Source organism: Dreissena polymorpha, chromosome 7 (assembly GCF_020536995.1).
Source record: "Dreissena polymorpha isolate Duluth1 chromosome 7, UMN_Dpol_1.0, whole genome shotgun sequence".
Classification (NCBI taxonomy): Eukaryota; Metazoa; Mollusca; class Bivalvia; order Myida; family Dreissenidae; genus Dreissena; species Dreissena polymorpha.
The window spans coordinates 58,372,672-58,387,013 of record NC_068361.1 but is presented as its reverse complement, the minus strand read 5'-3'; the positions used below and the strand labels follow the sequence as shown (position 1 = coordinate 58,387,013).

At 34.2% G+C, this 14,342-nt stretch overlaps 1 long non-coding RNA gene across 1 annotated transcript; it reads left to right on the top strand.

Annotated features, from left to right (window-relative positions):
* The first annotated feature begins 4,500 nt into the window (after nt 1-4,500).
* LOC127837558 (uncharacterized) lies at nt 4,501-5,481 on the top strand. The gene is made up of 3 exons (XR_008029338.1): nt 4,501-4,627; nt 4,891-4,938; nt 5,427-5,481. It is a non-coding gene; the product is annotated as an uncharacterized LOC127837558 (long non-coding RNA).
* Nucleotides 5,482-14,342: the final 8,861 nt, after the last annotated feature.

Below are 14,342 nucleotides of genomic sequence, written 5' to 3'. Positions count from 1 at the left end.
AACGATAATAAATCTTATTCAACGACTTGTATTTCTGACTTAAATCAACCACACAAAACTGAGCGTAGACTTGTTTGTGCTATAAATAGCTCTCTCGTCAGCCATTACACATTACTAAATGGTCTTATCGAAACTGAAAGTAGATGTAATTATTCTATAAATAACGGGCTCGTAATGAGCATACTTTTTTGCTTGTTGTAAATTTCAAGGCTAAATATCTTACTAATTTGCACATTGCGTACGAGCGAATGCATTTGTACTTTTCATTTGTTAAAAACAAAAGAAAACGGTATATGATTTAATGCACATCAATGATTTAGCTGCAAGTAGAATAACCGATATGCATATAATGATGTGCCTATGGTAGCACAAATGAGGCATTTAAATGCTTGAAGTATAAATTGTTAACTCCGCTGAAGTTGTGGTAGTCCAAATTATTGACGCTCTCAAATATTAAGCTACTTTTTATATGGGTAATATTTAGTTCCAAAGAATTTATAGCCCATATAAAAAGTATCTCTAAATTCTTTGCGCGTCTTATAAATAAGACTAAAGTTGTGGTAGTATAAGTAGTAGTAATAGTCGTTGTAATAAAAGTAGTATTAATATTAGTAGTATATTAGCAATAATAGTAGCAGTTGTATTTGAAGAAGTAGTAGTAGTAGTAGAAGTAGTAATGGTAGTGGTAGTAGTAGTAGTAGTAAAAGTCGTAGTAGTATTAATAGTAGTTGTAATTTAGCAGTACTAGTAGCAGTAGTATTTAAAGTAGTGGTAGTAGTAGAAGTAGTAGTAGTAGCAGTAGTAGTAGTAGTAGTAGTAGAAGTAGAAGTAGAAGAAGAAGTATTAGTAGTAGTAGAAGTAGTAGTAGTAGTAGTAGTAGTAGTAGTAGTAGCAGTAGTAGTAGTAGTAGTAGTAGTAGAAGTAGAAGTAGTAGTAGTTGTTGTTGTGGTAGTAGTAGTAGTAATAGTAGTAGTTGCAGTAGCAGTTGTAGTAGTAGTAGAAGTAGTAGTTGTAATAGTAGTAGTAGTAGTAGTAGTAGTAGTAGTAGTAGTAGTAGTTGTAGTAGTAGTAGTAGTAGTAGTAGTAGTAGTAGTAGTAGTAGTAGTAGTAGTAGTAGTAGAAGTAGTAGTAGTACTAGTAGCAGTAGCAGTGGTAGTAGTAGAAGAACATGACAGTGTTAGAGGTGATGTTCTTTTTTCCCGATGGATTTATTTTGATTGGTGCGATCTGTAACTGTTACTCCGCCCAGTTCACATATTATTGTTTAATTTAAGGCGTCCACATCGGTACAAATTTCTCTCTATCTGTATAATATGAATGAGTTATCAGTTAAACAATAAAACGATTGGTTTATCCATTTAGAGGTTTACAATAGCAACACTAGTATACCTGCTTCTGTAATGGGACCATACACGATATTATTTCCGCGTTGTATTCGTACTTGGTCAATGGTCCGAATGATAATGCAATGGGTTGACAACCCTGGGGTCGCAGGATCGATTCCCCGCAACACCAGGGGATTTGATTTGCATGCCTTATCGTATTCTTATTTATCAGATTTTAAAAATGCCCATATTTTTCTTAATATTACAAGTAGTTCATTATTTCTTGGTATTTGGGGTTATTTAAAGATATGAATCGGGTATATTTTTTGTCAACGGAGCTCGATCCGGGTCAATAAAACTCTGATTGAAGTATGGCGTTTGTAAGATATTAGCATAACTATGTGGTATATACGTATGTATACAGCTATTCAAGGACAGTGTGAGCTGATTAACTAACCGTCGTGATATAACTGAAATACGCTTAAAACGTCGAAATCTAACAGAAAAAACAACAACAGCAGATCAATCAGTATATGTAAATTATATATCCGTGATAATGCATATATATAGGATCTGGCACGAGTTGTCATATCATACCATCTTTTTATAAACGAGTTCAAGAATTGTGTTGGTAAGCGAGCCATTGGCGAGCTGACTAACGAATTTCATGGACGAGTTCAATAAAATATGGTATGAAATGACAACGAGTGTCAGATCTTTTTATCACATGCTTTTAAATGAGCAAATTAATTAAATATTTACGCAAACATAATGATAAATCCCGAATATTGTTTACATTTTGTGACGTCATTTGACGTAGCAACGTCATTTCAGCAAACTAACAAAATCTATTGGTCAATCGAACGAAAACTAAGCTAATGAAAACACTTAAAAAGTTTATTGCATAGCTACTATATTTAGCAATAAAATTGGCTGTTTTTTCGCGAATAACTCGTGAAAGTCTCGGTATTGAGCAAGTGTGCAAATGACCGGTTTTTGGCACACTGTGCTAAAATCGGTTATTTGCAAACTTCTGGTTATCTCGCACCTGTTGTCCAGTAACTGCGGATCGTCGGCACGCGTTGACGTTACGTAATTGGCGACCGCAGCGTTCAAACAAAATGGCGTCTGAACGGGTTTTGGAATCGCTTTTATCACAACCGGCTTTCCGTACTTTTATTTTTCATGCAACTGATAGCGCAATTTATGACGTATGTTGTATGACGTACTTTCTCTGTCGAAACACACTAGTTTGAGTTAAACTATCTGCAGCCAATTGTATAAATATGGATAACTTTAGCCAATCCAAAAGATAACCTTTGGTTAACTTTATCCGTTTTTGGATATGTTATCCAACGTGGTTATCCTATTGTATAAAAATGCAAGTCGCATTGGATATCTTTATCCGATTTGGTTAAAGTTAGCCAAACATAAAAAACCCACAATGCATATTTAATCTGGTTCCGGTCAAGACGGTTTCGCGGAAAGTGTCATTTCAGACGACAACAAAATGGCTGAAACGCTTTCGCTTCGTAAAAAACGGTCAGTTAACTTTTCCCATGAGGAAACTGCTCTAATCCGTGAAGGTGTTATGAAATTTGACAAAGTTTTGACAAAGAAATTTTCAAGCGGCTCAACACCAGTCACCAAGAAAATTCAAGATGGGGCGTGGGCCGAAATAACGGAAAAAGTGAATTCCGTCGGTCGTGCGTGTCGCAAGATTGACGACGTGAAAGGTTAGTTCTTCTTGAATGCTCTGAGCTTTTATGAGTACATACGTACATCTCATAGTGTTAGTATTCCACAAGCCGAAGTCGGAGATCAACGTCCGTGCGCATGTAATCATAGGGCCGTTTGAAACGCAATATGAATCCGTATACAATTTCTAGAGACTATTATCCTCTATTCCTATAACTTCGTGCAGCCCTATAAGATCGTGTACTTGTTTATGACGTAAACTTCTAAGCAACATTCGAACGCACGTGCCCGAAAACTATTCACTTATGTAACGCGAGAATTTCCACAGCCGATAAGACAACAATCATGAGGAAAAAACAATAAATATGATATAAATTGTCCGTTTTTCTGACCTCGTTCCAAAGAAATAGCCTAAACAATGTTTAAAATCTGCACATTTCCTGCACCAGACGGCTATGTTTGTCAATGTTTTGATCGTAAAATGATGTAAGAGTAGTTTCCTTTGAAGGCCCGTCTTGAATTCGTATTTCGCTCTCTGTACTTTGCATTACAATACGATTAAAGAATGCTGTGTATGCGGAAAGTTTTACCCCCAAATGATGACACGAGACCATACGTTAAGATCGTGGCCGGCCTAAAATAAAGGTTCTCGCTGCGTCAATTTAGGATTTTGTCACAAAACAACTGTCATTAGAAGGGGTGACAGCCTTTTATGCCCCCATTGTGAATAGAATTTTATTAAGCTACATGTATTTTCTGTTAGTAAATACACTTTATCTAGACCTCTGAATACAGTTATCACATTTCATATTTTGTTTTTATGAAGACAAGTATTATTTAAACCAATATTTTCAATACAGTTTATTCACGAAATTCGTCTAAAACAACACATATTTAATACAAATAAACACTTATTCACAAAAACATATATCGGTTATTATAAACACATGACAGGGCCTCGCTGTGACGTCATCAAAATCGATGCACGATCTTATAGGGTAATTCTGTGTGACGCAGACTAAGATATACATGAATGTTTAAAGGTACGTTACTCCATTATTATTATTATCAACCAACATATTTCAATCGTAATTTGGTTAACAAAAGATAAATCATAAAGTATATATCAAGTTTAGTTATTGTCTAATGAATTTTCATGAAAGATATGCCTTTGAAGTTTAAGGTGCACGAACTTATAGGTTTAGAGGCTATATAGAGATTATGCATAATTACAAAAATTTATAGAGCTTATTGTCATTCCTTCAATTTCAGAAATGAACAATTCGCATTTTCCGTAAATATCTGACAAGTTTCAAATTGCGCGAGTGACTGATTGTAATATGTTGCCGAGATAGAATAAGACAAAATTATGTAATCAGTATTTTTATTGTGTGTTATTTATTCAGAAAAATATCGGAAAATGGTCGCGAAGGCCAGAGTCTGCAGAGAGTCGCTTACGATGGAGCGAAAAAACGCCCGGCAGACGGGTGGCGGACATCCGATGAAAGCCGCAGACACGGTAACGATGTCAATCATTGAAACAATGAAGGACACGCCGTCCTTCAGTGGGATTCCGGGTGCTTCTCAATCCGAAACCACCATCGGTATGTGACCACCCGTGTACTTAATTATTAAAAAAATAATAACTATATTGATTATGAAAGCTCCACTGCAATTGTACCTAATTTATAAATACAACACAATTAGATTATACCTAAATCGTAACCACAGGCACTGAAAAGACTTGCACTGTCGAGTAAGTAATTTTTCTGTGCCAGCTACATACATGTATCTAACTATTCTTACCTTTCATTCAATATATTCACATAATTCCATTTTAATCCATACATATTTTTATTCTCGTTAGGTGCAGTGCGCAGTGCAACAGGATTTGTTGAGCTGCTCCAACTGGATGGTAATTAAATCCAATTTATTTTAATTTCCGTTGCAAGAAACAAAACACATTCCATGTGCCTCCATGTCGCTTAAAAATCACACTGTCACTGATAAACATTACATGCTTCTATGCATAGAATTTTCTAGATTGTGTAGTCTTTTGGAAGAGTTCATTTTTTTCGTAGATTAATGGATACTAAAATAATCAATACTATGTACGCAAATGCCTTTAATGATTAGCGAGAAATTGACATTATAATCGTACTATTAATTTCCTTTCTTGCAAGTATGATTATAATCTGAGAAATCATGCGTTTGTTTATAAAGTGTTACATGCTCTTGTATGTGACATCTCCACGACTCCGACATTGGCGTAGGTCAGTTTGCCAAGGAAAATGAGGCTACGTAAGGGGAAGACATAATATTGTTACTTTTAATAATATTTAAATATATTTATAAATCATTTTTTTTTTATATTTCAATGATGTTCATGTATTTACATTTTAGACTTCCTCAACTTTGCTGCCGATATTCGTCCATTCGACGATGATGAAACAGTAAATGGTAAGTTCTATTGTTACTTTTACTTTTTTAAATACATGACTTTGTAATAGCAACATGTCAAGGAAAGTTAGATAGCTTGTCATTAATGTTCACTTGCATCCAACAATGATAAGCAATTAATATGGAGCATTAAGAAAAACACACAAATGGCATTACATGTCATAACAATTTATCACTCAATAAATCAAGTATAATTTATTTATTGTTGTACATGCATCAAAACATGGCTTTAACAATAGTAATAATTTACTTACATATTTATACAAAACAAAATTTAACATTTTGAAATCAGTGATTTTGTTTGCCCAAAATTACAGCCTCTTACAAAATGTTTCCCAAATGCAAAAAGTTAAAAAAAGGTTGTTTCTTAACAACAAAAAGTAACTTTTTTTCCAATTGTTGATCCACAGTCACAATTTTTTATTGCACTGATTTGTTTCAAGCTTAAAAAAAAATAAGTTGCACGGCTTGACTACCAACTTTTGAAATTGAGTTGCCCAGGCCAAAATCTACTTGCCCCGGGCTCACGGTCAACCACTAATTTCCATCCCTGATGCAGTTATAAATAATTGATATACTGTTGCTCTTAATCATATTGACTATATATGTTTAAAAAAAATCACAGGAAATTAAAATAAGTTAATATTGTTTTCTAATTTTTTAATAAATGATTTCATTTTTTTTCCAGAAACATCAAAAGACAGCAGTGCAGATCAAGGTAAATATCATAATTGGCTTATTCAATCAAGAAACACCTATTGACCACACTTATGAAGTTAATAAGATAAGTTAAATGCATTAACTTAAAGTGTTTTATTCCATAGAAAATATTGAAACTTAACATTGTAAATAAGTATTTAACAAGATGTAAAATAAATATCTGCATTTCAGTTCTTAGTGTGCCTGTTCCTGTGAATACTAGTAATAAGGACATTAAACCAAGCAGGAATCCAGCTATTGGTAAAAGGTATATCCTAATTTTTTTCTCATTTGTTACATATTCAAACTTTGTGTAATAATTTCATTTATTTAATAAATTTAATAATATCATTAAGGAAATCAAATTTAAATGGGAAAACTCTTAGACCTTACTTAGATTTAAAAATCAACATAAACACTGCAGATTTATGACATAACAAATTAGATTTTGTTATTAAGTTATAATAACTTATTATTTATAAATGTTTATGGTAAAAAATGCTACAAAGCACTTTCCTATAAATCAGGAAAGAGCAGACCCTGAGGGAACTGCAGATGGCATATTATGCTGGAGCCATTGCAGTTCAACAGGAAAAGTTGCTCCTTATGAAATCCCAGAGAGAGTTTTTTGAGGAGGGAAAGCTCATGATGGCATTTGCCAAAGACAAACTGTAAAAGAATGTCATAAAACAACATTTTTTATCATTTTGAAAAAAATAATTCTAAAAATGATAATAAATGACATTACATTTGTAGCTGGGGTTTGTGTTAACAACACAAGGGGTTTTAAGTTCCAACGATTTAATATATGTGAATGATGGTCAGTGACCAAGACTTAGTGTAGAAAGTGGCAATTGAAAATAGCCAACTACAACATCTACCTCTTGCAAGGTTTTACAAACAAGTGACTTAACATTTAGTTACTATTTGAAATTATATGGATGAACATGAAATCATCTCACAATAAACACAAAAATGTAAATAAAGTAAGTTATTCTTACTAATTTACACCTTTGCCTATACCATTAAATTACTGCAGTACACTATCCACCAGAGTAGACACTCAGTAGTAGACAGTGTTTACAAGGTGCGTGAGAAAATTCCTGACCTATATTTAAATACATCTGTTCAATCAGCTGATGGCTGACCTAGTTGTCAGTTAAATGTAAACATAATGGATCGCTATAATTATGCACAGGGAAAATAATCAAAATTATTAAACTATATATTTATGAACACACATTTTTAAGACTTGTTTTGTCTTTATCAGATGTAAATGAACACACATTTTATAGACTTGTTTTGTCTTTATCAGATGTAAATGAACACACATTTTATAGACTTGTTTTGTCTTTATCAGATGTAAATGAACACACATTTTTAAGACTTGTTTTGTCTATGTCCGTACATCATTCTGAATACTATTACGCCATACATAGATCAAGTCACCCATGGTGCCTTGCAATGTCCGTCCGTCTTCATCTGCAATTAATGTTATTTATTGATGATTAGTTTTATTACTCATTATTATTGTTATTAATATTGTTATAAATATTATTATTTATGTATGTTATAAATGTTTTTTTAATATTCAATATTATTATTAATATTATAATTATTGTTCATTGCTTATTAATGTAATGCTATTGTTCATTGTTAAGCTAGATATAAACAGCCTTTTACTTGTTTAGTTAAATATTTTTAACAAATTTATTGCACATAGTCATAATGTTTGCAGTTATTGCATCCCTGATAGCCTGCCCGTCAGGGTTACCCTCAAGCTGGACAAGTGGTGGAGGTTGAGGGTCTTCGTCCTCTGGGAACGCCTCCCTCTCACCCCATGCCTTAGCGAGATTGTGCAATACTACACATGCCAGAATTATTTTTGTTACCTTGCCCGGCTTCATTCATACCTCAATGTTTAAAGAACATTATTAAACATTTTTAAATTAAAATAAGTTAATTTGGTGCATATTTTTAGATATTTCATGATATTAAACATAAATGTTATAGTGCTTATTAACACATTAATACTTAATTAATACCTCTCCATGAAGGACATGAAACCTCCGCTTCAGTACACCGAATGCTCTTTCGATAACATTTCTTGTCTTTGCATGTGCGTCATTGAACATCTGTTGCTGTGGGGATCCTGGTGTAAATATGCTATAGTTACAATATTAATTTCAAACATATAACATCAAAATGAACTTAGACATGTGTTATAAGAAAAGATTCAGTACAATGTATTTTGTAAAGACCGGTAAATGGATAAGATGTTTAACAGAGAAGCACTAACCAGGATGCAGGTAAGGTGTCATGAGAAACATCCTGCATGGGTAGGCACTGTCCCCCAACACAATTCCATCCTCCAAACCTTTGAACAGAACAATTAAACAACAATTACAGAATGATCCTCTTCTAAATGTATATAATTTATTTTCACATCAATTTTGTTACAATAACCTTTAGTTTAAACCTATTTATTTTAGCTCGATTGCATCGAAAGCTGTAGGCTTATATAAACGCTCTCGAGTCCGTTTCCTGGGATTATAACCAGTACTTGGTGTCTTTGGGGGAGATCAAAGAAACGTTCCCAGTGGGTTCCGAACCCATGACATCCAGTTCGCTAGGCGGACATCCATTACGCCACGGCGAATAACCTTTTATAAGTATACATTTATAAATGAGAAACAGGAACATGCACAACAATAAATGAAATAGCATTAAAAAAATATCAATCCATTTTAGAATATGGGCTTACCATGATGATGGGCTTCCAAATAATCAGACAGTACTGAGGTTCTGAAAACATGAGCATCATGAGTACTTCCAGGCCATGTGGCATTTATGCTGGTGAATACACCTGAAATATGATAACATAGAATATAATGTATGCAATTTAACTTTAGACATTCCGGTGCAGTAAATCATTCAAATAGTATGATACATCTTATTATTAAAATGTAGCAAGAAAATAATTCTTTGTAGCCTCTTTTACTGTATATTCATCCAATTAAGAGTGAAATTGACTTTTTCTACTGAATGAAAAGAATTTCACCACAAGTGAGACATTAAATTAGACATTTTATATCTTTCCAACAAAAGTATGGCAAAATAATTTACAATGCACACCCTAGCAACCACTAATTTGTCTGTATCTTTCCTATCAATCTGTTCAATCAACATTTTTATAGGAAAACATAAATCTTTTGAAGTAATTTTGATATAATCATTAAAAAATATATCTTATAGACTAATAAACACAAAAACACTGTTTAAAAGTGAATATTTTCAAAATTATTGTTTTTTCTCTAACAAAATCTAAAATTCACATGTTTTTAACCAAAATACAACATCTATGTTGTATGTTTTTTTAAATAAGCATTACTAACTTAAGTTTTATCAGAAAAATGTCATAATTACCAAAATAAGGGGGGTGGATGCATTTATAGGGTTGGATGAAGAGAGAGGAAAGAAGGCTATTGGAATTCCCTGTCTTGTGCCTCTATAATACAAAGGATCAGACTATATTTAAATCATGAAACAGACTTTACCTATCTTTATTTAGAATCGTTACGTCATTTGAACTGAGTACATGTGAGTTTTTGGGCGCAAAATATGCATTACACTGTGGAAGTTTGGACTTAAAGGACGTGTGTTAAACGAAAAACGGAATTATAATAAATCGTACCAGATCATAAGTAAGTGTTACGGAATCTTTGATCTGGTGTGTAAAACAGCAGGATGCATATAAATATAAATAAATGGATTTATAAAATGAAGGGATACTCAAACTTGAAGGTAAGATCTATTATGTTTTGAATTTTTGTGTACAAATTGATAAATACCTCGATGGTCGCACGTTGCCTGTACATTGACACCGTGATAGTGCTTTCTGTTCACATATTGCTCCTCGTGTTCATGGGGAGCAATGATGCGAACGTGCGTTCCGTCGATCGCCGCAATTACAGACGGAAATCCAGCGATTTTGAAAAATTCTGTTTAATAATTGATTTATGTCTGTCCGTCGTCGGGACTTTAATTGTTTGGTCTTTCAGGTCACACAGTTCGTCAGTTACTCTGGTCACTACCCTTGAAACCGTGGCAATGTCCACCCCAAAAGTATCCCCAATTAATTGCAAAAAATTTCCGGAAGCAAAAAATCTCAGTGTAATCAATATTTGCTGCCTCGGTGTCAAGGATTGATTCCGTCCAGTTGGTCTCTCAAGTCTATGTCCGATCAGTCGTTCTATGCGGTTATAGTCAGGTGTAAATCTAAATCGTCGTCGTATTTCTTCAGGGTCGTCAGTTTCCGTAAATCTGTCAATTCGTCGAAATTGTCTTGGTCGTCTAGCGTTCGGTATGTCAAAGTCAGCCATTTTGTCAGCGCGTTCTTGGATAAAGATAACCGACGTCAAATATCTTGGCTAAATCTTATCCAAAACTTAACCAGAACGTGAACCGTTTTGGATAACTATTTTTTTATACAATCGCTAACCAAAAAAGATATCCTAAAATTGAAGATAACCAAAAGTTATCCGCTGGATAAGAGTTATCCATATTTATGCAATTGGCTGCTGGATTTTAAAGACATTGTTAACAGTAAAATATTTGTTTAAGGTTCATGTAGAGGCTTCATTTTGAAAAATGTGGGACCCCTAGCATTGAACTCAAATTTGACTAAAGGAAGAGTGCCACATTGAAAATGTATACATATATGCTTTAAAGGATGTTTTTCCTTCAAACTGCTACCAATTTTGTATCGTGAAAGTACCTCTTCTCGCACCTCGCCTCTTCTCGAACCTTTCATTTGTTTACATTTTATGCGCATGCGCGCACGCGCACAACGTCATCGTTTTGTGGGTACCTACGTATTGTTTACGACGACTCGCGCGTAGCTGTCAATGTCCGAAAATGCGTCACAAACAGGTAAAATAAGTGTATTAAACATAAAATACGTAAAAATCATTGTTTTTATTAATGCTTTTTTACCTATAATATGATTTTCATGTAAAAACCTATAAAACATGGTCTAACTTTCGATCTCAACTATGCTTGACAAAAACACTTTTCGTCTGCGGCAACAAGTCACGTGACCATGGTCAAATCATGTGACAAAGCTATTTTTAAACGAAGTAAAATGTTGCATGTCACTAATTGTTGCAACTTAAACATATGTTTCTGATTGTGTTTTTGTAACTTTTTATTTAATATTTGTCCAACAATTTTCAGAAATTCCCAATGAAAAGAGTTAAAAAACATAAGGGGTACTCTCCATCAGCACTCACAAATGCTTACAAACTTGTAAAAGAAACTGGGATCCCTATTAAAACTGCTGCTAGACAGTATGGAGTGCCACATAACACCCTTCGCGATAGGGTAAAAGGCCGCGTGGATCCAGAAACCACGATGACAGGTTCTGGTCCACTATTTACATTGGAAGAGGAGGCAAAGTTAGTAGCACATATTAAACTGATGGCTGATTTGGGGTACGGTTTTACCATAACAGAAGTGGTCTCAAAAGCAAGTGACTATGCAGTCTTTCTTAAGAAGAGAACACGGGACAAACCATTGACCGTGAAATGGTTTAAGGGCTTGCGCAACAGGTGGCCGGAGCTCAGAGTCATAAAACCTAGGGGGGTAGCTAAATGTAGGGCAGAAGCTACCAATGAACAAGCTGTTGAAAGCTATTTCACAAATTTAGAAAATGTGCTGAAAAGTAAAAACCTTATTGACAAACCTGAGTGTATATATAACATAGATGAAAAAGGGTTTCAAACTGAACATGCCCCACCATACATAGTAAGTGGTAATGCATCAGCTCCCGCAATCACCTCTTCACGGACAGCAACAACCACGGTCATTGGTGGCGGTAACGCAATTGGGACACAGATTCCTCCCTTCTTTGTTTTCAAGGGTGCGAGAATGAATGAAACATTAATGCAAGGTGCTTCTTCAGGATCAGATGCAAGTATGTCAAAGACAGGCTGGTCTAATTCAAGCATTTTTTTGGAATATTTACAATCCCACTTCATCAAGTACATTCAAAGATCTGATCCTAATCAGCAAATTATCATCATATTTGACGGCCACAAATCTCACATCAATGTCCCTGTGTTGGAATGGGCAAAGAAAAACAACATAATTTTGTTTGTCCTTCCAGCACATACATCTCACGTGCTTCAACCTCTTGATGTAGCCTGCTATGGACCTCTGCAGAAAATATATAATTATGCATGTCAAAAATTTATCAGAGAACATCCATCTTCAAAAATCACAAGATACAATATTGCAGAATTAGCATCCAATGCATATGTGACAGCATTATCCGTGAATAACCTGAGGGCTGCCTTTGAAAAGACTGGCATATTTCCATTCAATAGAACTGTGATAAGTGCTGACATTTTTAAGCCATCAATTCCTTATGTTGTTCCTCAAGAAAACACATTGGCTTCTGACACTCAGCCATGCATTGACAATTACTTTACAACTGCCGAAAACATAATTGAAATGAAGAAAGCACACCATACACTAAAAAAGACTTTAAGAAATCATGTGTCTGGTCAGGAAATAACTAGTGATTGCATAAATCAAGAAATATTATCACAGCCTTTACCACGTTCCAAAGATACACCAGTCTTTCCTATCAACAAAAGAAAACAAACAAAAACAAATGCAACAAATGTCAATCAAAGTAATGTCCCCCTCCCAGAACCTCTTCCTGGACCTTCGCACATTGGCATCTGTGATACTGATAGTCAGTCTTCTGAAGATGATGTTTCTGAAGAAGACAAATGTTGTGTGTGTAAACTTTTTCAACCCAAGGAACTGAAAAACTGTGTTTCCCTTGTGTTTACAAAATGGGCACAATGTGATCACCAAAACTGTGGACATTGGACACACTTGATTTATTGTTGCAAACAGAAAGTTGTTCGGCGGAATGATGTCTTCGAATGCCCATGTCATAAAAGTGAAGAGTAAAAATACTAAAATTGAAATAAAAACATATATTTGTTCTAAAAAACATTGTTATAAATCAAGTTTTAATGTTATTTTCTAGTTTCATAAAAAACTGAACAAAATCTGCTTAGAATTGTGAATTTAAATAGTAAACAATGAAGGGTTCGAAAGGAGGTACGATTATTTTGGCGGCCATGACAGTTTTACATGATATGGTGGTGCTGAAAACTTTACGCAAATCTGTTAACAAAAGAGGATTTGCATAACAATTAAAGTTGTCAGGTATGTAGGAACAATGTATTTATCACATAAAACTCTTACAAATACGTTTCACTATTGCCAATTTTGTTTTTGACATGTCAAAAATTAAGAGGTTCGAAAGATGGTTCGTCCATGATACATCAACGTATCATAACATCCACAAAATCAATCAAAATACAAAGCGATTTTAACACTAAAATAAACATTATTTTCAAAAATCTGAATCATGTTTATTCCACGTATTTCGGCGGAAAATTATATAACTAGTGAATAATATCGACATTGACGAGGGCAAGTTACGCTTAAATAGTAAAAAAAGTTTACATATCTAGAAATATCAAAACTCGAACACATGTCATTTCATCACCATGGGGGAGGCCATTTTTAAATCAATAAAATAGAAAGAAACATGCTAAAAACTCACTCATCGCCTAATTGACATTCCAAACGGTTGACGATGACAAATGCATTGGATTGTAATCTTTCCGTTGATGTTTGCAAACTGCACGATCAGACCTCATGAACACTCAAAAGAATAACTATGTAAGAAGCATTTCACCAATGTTTACAATCGTTGTCGAATCACACGACATATATTATTGCGCATAAAATAGTACGCTTACAGACTGATAGAAAGATCGATACGTAACTCTGTTCAATACATCACGGTATACTATTCTATAGATAATATATAATAATACATCGCTTTAACAATCTAAAAGTAGAAATAATTCTTTTAAACGGAGTTTTTAATAACGAAAGTGAAAACAACGGAAGTTGGATGGATGGTCTGTGAGATGCACTTCGGCTCCAGAAAAACAATACAAATAAACTAAAAAAGACGTGTGGGGGACAATTTTCAGCTGGATAATATTTGTAATAAGGTAAGTGATGATATCTCTACGTGGTCATTTCTATTATTTAGTGCGATCTCTT